Consider the following 6,000-nt stretch of genomic DNA (forward strand, 5'->3'; position numbering starts at 1 on the left):
GCTGGGATGACAGGTGTGAGCCACCATGCCCAGCCTCAAATTGTAAAAATATAAAAAGATAATATTGGTCCATATATTATTGTAGGATAGGTATAATCCCTGAAATAATAATAATTTACTCTGTCAAAATGTATTAGTTTAAAGCCTTCTATGTCACAAGTGCTGTATCAAGTACTGGGAATATAATGATGAGTAAAATAACAGTCAATGTAGCTTATAGTATAACATGGAGGGCAGATAATTAAACAAGGTATAAAGCATGGCTGAATTCAAGTGCTAAAATTATACACTCAGAGACCTCTCATCTTTTAGTTCACTTTTTCACTGTTCATTTTCTGCCAGGCTGTCTCTTTGTAGTGAGAAAGAGGACACCTGCAGCACCTTCAGGATTATTTCACATTAAGCTCACACACTAAGGGGAAGAAGCAATCTCTTTCCCAACATTCCATATTAATTGTTTAAATAATACTGTTGTTGATCCTGCTTGGATTGCATACCATTCATGAATTCATGAATCCACCAGAGTGGGTGCTCTGATTGGTCAGCCTAAGGCTATGAAATTACCATTATGGAAAGAAGGGTTCAGTTTCAGTATCTTGATTGACGACTTCACTAAGTCATTGGTAAATGGGTAAAGAACAATTTCTTTTTTTAAAATTTTACTTTAAGTTCTGAAATACATGTGCAGAACGTGCAAGTTTATTACATAGGTATACATGTGCCATGGTGGTTTGCTGCACCTATCAACCCATCATCTAGGTTTTAAGCCCCACTTGCATTAGGTATTTGTCCTAATGCTCTCTATCCCCTGGCCCCCACCTCCGGACTGGAAGCCATCATTCTCTGTAAAGGATGATTTCTAAAAGGAATATACACAATGCAGCTTAAGAAGTAACAAATGGAGAAGTAATTTTAGCAGGATAGCACAGTAGCATGTTTAACCCTAGCATCCCCCCAAAGTAATAGGAATTTGGCAACCATTCACAAAGAGAAGTGCCCTTTCCGTAGCCTTGAGTCCTAGTTAGAATGTTGCAAAACCCCAGTGGATCCCAAGACTGAGGAGGGCTTTTTTGAGAGAACAGGCTTGCACCCAGGTGGTAGGCTCACCAACGATGGTCCCACCTACAGACCCAGAAATGACATTTTCCTCAAGTGGACTTTGTTACAACATGATTTGGGTCTGTTGCTGCCACCAGAACCACCTGCTAAGAGACCTGGGAAGAGTCACACTCACTATGCCTTGGATGACAGGCCTGCCAAAACTGGTCCCAGCTGTGAAGTCTAAAATGACTCTGTAACTCAGTTCCATCTCCTCTCGGCCATCATCTACAAGTAGTCTTTCTTGCTCACGGACGTGCAGGGTGTCATGCCTGTCCATGTCCCCAGAAGCAGTCTTGTAGATTTCAGTCCTACAGCAGATCCCCAAACGAATATGTTACTTGGCTTCAGATTCTTTCTTCTGCTGTTTAAGAGCAGTGTTGCCCAACCAGGGAGCTTCCAGAAGACACCACTGCTCAAAGCCAGGCCCACTGAGCTCAATGCCCTTGTGCAGTATAAAGCAGTTCTGCAATCCAGCTCCATTCTCTCCAGCCACAGAGAAAAAGTAATCCTGTTGACTCAAAGACCCACCAGAGATGTACTTTTTAGTTTTTTTGGAGACAGACCCAGTGACCTCAATCCAACTACAGATTATGAAACAGGCTGGTGTCATGGCTTCAGCTCTGCTAAACCATGGTCTGGGACCAGTCCTGCCTATTCAGTGACCCACCCAGTGTCCTGGAGATATGCCTCCTCGGGGCCCAGAGGGAGACATATCTATCTACACAACTGATAACAGGCGTACTGTGAAACCAACAGCAGCTGCATGACACAGCTCTAACCCCACTTAATTTCAATCTCAGAGGAAAATCCATCATAAAGGGACCTAAGCTCTTCACCTGGTAAAATCAGTCAGTAATGACTGGAATAGGAGTTTTCTCCTTCAAATGAACAGGCACCAATGCAAGGCTACACAAAGAAGAATCGGACAAACATGACACCACTGAAACAAAACAAAACAATAAAACCAATAAACCTCCAGTAATTGTCCCCAAAAATTGAGATCTAAGAATTGCCTGTCAAAAATTCAAAACAATAATCTTAAAGAAGCTCACTGAGATGCAAGAAGACACAGATAGGCAACTAAACAAAATCAAGAAAACAATGCATGAACAAAATGTTTACTGAATGTATACCATTTTACAAACCATAAGAAGAAATCCTGGAGCTGAAGAATACAATAATAGAACTAAAAATACAATAAGAGAGATTCAAAGCAGAGTCAATTGTGCATAATAAAAAATCAATGAACTCAAAGGTCATTTAAAGTTATAAGTGATTTTGGATTACATGGATGAATTACATAGAGGTGAAGTCTGAGATTTTAGTGCACTTATCACCCGAGTAGTGTACATTGTACTCAATATGTAGTTTTATATCCCTCTCTCCTTTACTTTTTAATGTAATACTGTTTATTTAACTTGAAAAACATTTCAGCATTCTAAACATACAAAAAATGGAACGTTGCAAATCATGTTTAAGTACAGAAGGTTTTTGAACTTTCATTGATGATGTGGCTCTTCACTTTGCTAACAATGAAGAGTTCCACAGTTTGTTTAAAAACTACTGGACTTAATTAAAATTAAATAAATAAATCAAAAGAAAACTTTTCATGCAAGCTGACACCCTCTGTCCACAGCTAAGATGGCAGCAAAATGCTATATCACTAGATACAGAAATAAGACAACCTGAGACTAAATGGATGCCCATTGCAGAGTCAACAGGTCCAGCCTCCTGGTAGATACCCTGAGCTACAGCCCCTCCAAAAAGCATCTTCTCCACAGCCTTAATGCCAAACAAGCAAGGAGCATCAAGAGTTTGTCTTGGTTCTTTTGTTCTTTTTACGAACTATAGATATATACAGTTGATAACTCAGGATTTCTAGCCAATAACCATATAGTTAACAGCACCTTACAAAAAAAAAAAAAATGTGGGCGATCTGGCAAGGTGGCTGAATAGGAACTGCTCCAGTCTGCAGCTGTTAACAAGACCAACAAAGAAGGTGGGTGATTTCTGCATTTCCAACTAAGGTACCCAGTTCATCTCAGTGGTACTGGTTAGGCAGTGGATGCAGCCCATGGAGGGCAAGAAGAAACAGGGTGGGGCATCGCCTCACCAAAGAAGTGCAAGAAGCCAGGGTGCTCCCTCCCCCAGCCAAGGAAAGCCATAAGGAACTGTGCTATCTGGCCCACATACTACAATTTTCCCACTGTTTTTGCAATATGCAGACCAGGATATTCCCTAATGTGCCTACACAACCAGAACCCTGGGTTTCAAGCATAAAATTTGGCAGCTGTTTGGGCAGACACTGAGCTAGCTGCAGGAGTTTGTTGTTGTTGTTGTTGTTGTTATTTTCATACCCCAGCAGTGCCTGGAATCCCAGTGAGACAGAATGGCTCACTTCCCTGGAAGGAGGGTTGAAACTAGGGAGCCAAGTGATCTTGCTCAGCAGGTCCCACTCTCACAGAGCCCAGCAAGCTAAGAACCACTGGTTTGAAATTCTCACTGCAAGCACAGTAGTCTGAAGTCGACCAGGGATGATCAAGCTTAGTAGGGGGAGGAGTGTCCACAATTACTGAGGCTTGGGTAGGTGGTTTTCCCCTGACAGTGCTAAGGAGGTTGGGAAGTTAGGACTGGGTGGGACTCGCCATAGCACAGCAAGGACGTTGTGGCCAGACTGCCTCTCTAGATTCTTCCTCACTGGGCAGGGCATCTCTGAAAGAAACAGAGCAGCCTCGGTCAGGGGCTTACAGATAAAACTTCTAACTCTCTAGGACAGAGCAACTGGAGGAAAGGGTGGCTGTAGGTGCAGCTTCAGCAGCCTTAAACTCTTCTGCCTGCCAGATCTGAAGACAGCAGCAGATCCTAACAAGGAGGATTCTCCAAACACAGAGCTTGAGATCTGCTAAGGGACAGACTATCTCCTTAAGTGGGACCCTGACTCCTGTGCCTCCTGACTAAGACACATCTTATCAGGGGTCAATAGATGCTTCATACAGGAGAGCTTTGGCTGGCATCAGGCAAGTGTCCCTCTGGGAAGAAGCTTCCAGGGGAAGGAGCAGGCAGCAATCTTTGCTGTTCTGCAGCCTTTGCTGGTGATACCCAGGCAAACAGGATCTGGAGTGGACCTCGAGAAAACTGCAGCAAACTTGCAGAACAGGGGCCTGACTGTTAGAAGAAAAACTAACAAACAGAAAGCAATAACATCAGCATAAACAAAAAGGACCCCCACACAAACAAAAACGCCATCCAAAGATCATCAGTCTCAAAGATCAAATGTAGATGAATCCACAAAGATGAGAAAAAAAGAGCACACAAATTCTGAATATTTAAAAAACAAGAACGCCTCTTCTCCTCCAAAAAATTGCAACTCCTCACCAGCAAGGGCACAAAACTGGACAGAGAATGAGTTTGATGAATTGACAGAAGTTGGCTTCAGAATTTGGGTAATAACAAACTCTTCTGAGCTAAAGGAGCATGTTCTAACCCAATGCAAGAAAGCTAAGAACCTTGATAAAACGTTACAGGAATTTCTAACTAGTATAACCACCTTACAGAAGAACATAAATGACCTGATGGAGCAGAAAAACATAGCACGAGAACTTCGTGAAACATACACAAGTATCAATAGACAAATCAATCAAGCAGAAGAAAGGATATCAGAGATTGAAGATTAACTTACTGAAATAAGGCATGAAGACAAGATTAGAGAAAAAAGAATGCAAAGGAATGAACAAAGCCTCCACGAAATATGGAACTATGTGAAAAGACCATAGCTACTTTTGATTGGTATGCCTGAAAGTGATGGGAAGAATGGAACCAAGTTGGAAAACACACTTCAGGAAATGATCCAGAGGAACTTCCCTAAACTAGCAAGACAGGCCAACATTTAAATTCAGGAAACACAGAGAAGTCCACTAAAATATTCCTCGAAAAGAGCAACCCCAAGACACATACTTGTTAGATTCTCCAAGGTTGAAAAGAAGGAAAAAATGTTAAGGGCAGCCAGAGAGAAAGGTCAGGTTACCCACAAAGGGAAGCCCATCAGACTAACAGCAGATCTCTCTGCAGAAGCCCTACAAGCCAGAAGAGTCTTGGGGCCAATATTCAACATTCTTAAATAAAAAATTTTCAACCCAGAATTTCATATTCAGCCAAACTAAGCTTCATAAGCAAAGGAGAAATAAAATACTTACCAGACAGCAAATGCTGAGAGATTTTGTCACCACCAGACCTGCCTTACAAGAGCTCCTGAAGGAAGTAATGAATATGAAAACGAAAAACTGGTATCAGCCACTGCAAAAACACACCAAAAGATAAAGACCGACGACACTATGAAGAAACTGCATCAACCAACATGAAAAATAACCAGCTAGCATCACGATGAAAGGACCAAATTTACACATAACAATATTAACCTTAAATGTAAATGGGCTAAATACCCCAATTAAAAGACACAGGCTGGCAAATTGGACAAACATTCAAGACCCATTGGTGTGGTATATTCAGGAGACCCATCTCACATGCAAATACACACACAGGCTAAAAATAAAGAAATGGAGGAATATGTACAAAGAAAATGGAAAGTAGAAAAAGCAGAGGCTTTTGGCTGCATAAATGTTTTCTTTTGAGAAGTGTCTGTTCATGTCCTTCGCCCATTTTTTGATGGGGTTGTTTGTTTTTTTCTTGTAAATTTGTTTGAGTTCATTGTAGATTCTGGATATTAGCCCTTTGTCAGATGAGTAGGTTGCAAAAATTTTCTCCCATTCTGTAGGTTGCCTGTTCACTCTGATGGTAGTTTCTTTTGCTGTGCAGAAGCTCTTTAGTTTAATTAGATCCCATTTGTCAATTTTGGCTTTTGTTGCCATTGCTTTTGGTGTTTTAGACATGAAGTCCTTGCCC

Source organism: Hylobates moloch, unplaced genomic scaffold, assembly GCF_009828535.3.
Source record: "Hylobates moloch isolate HMO894 unplaced genomic scaffold, HMol_V3 SCAFFOLD_7, whole genome shotgun sequence".
Classification (NCBI taxonomy): domain Eukaryota; kingdom Metazoa; phylum Chordata; class Mammalia; order Primates; family Hylobatidae; genus Hylobates; species Hylobates moloch.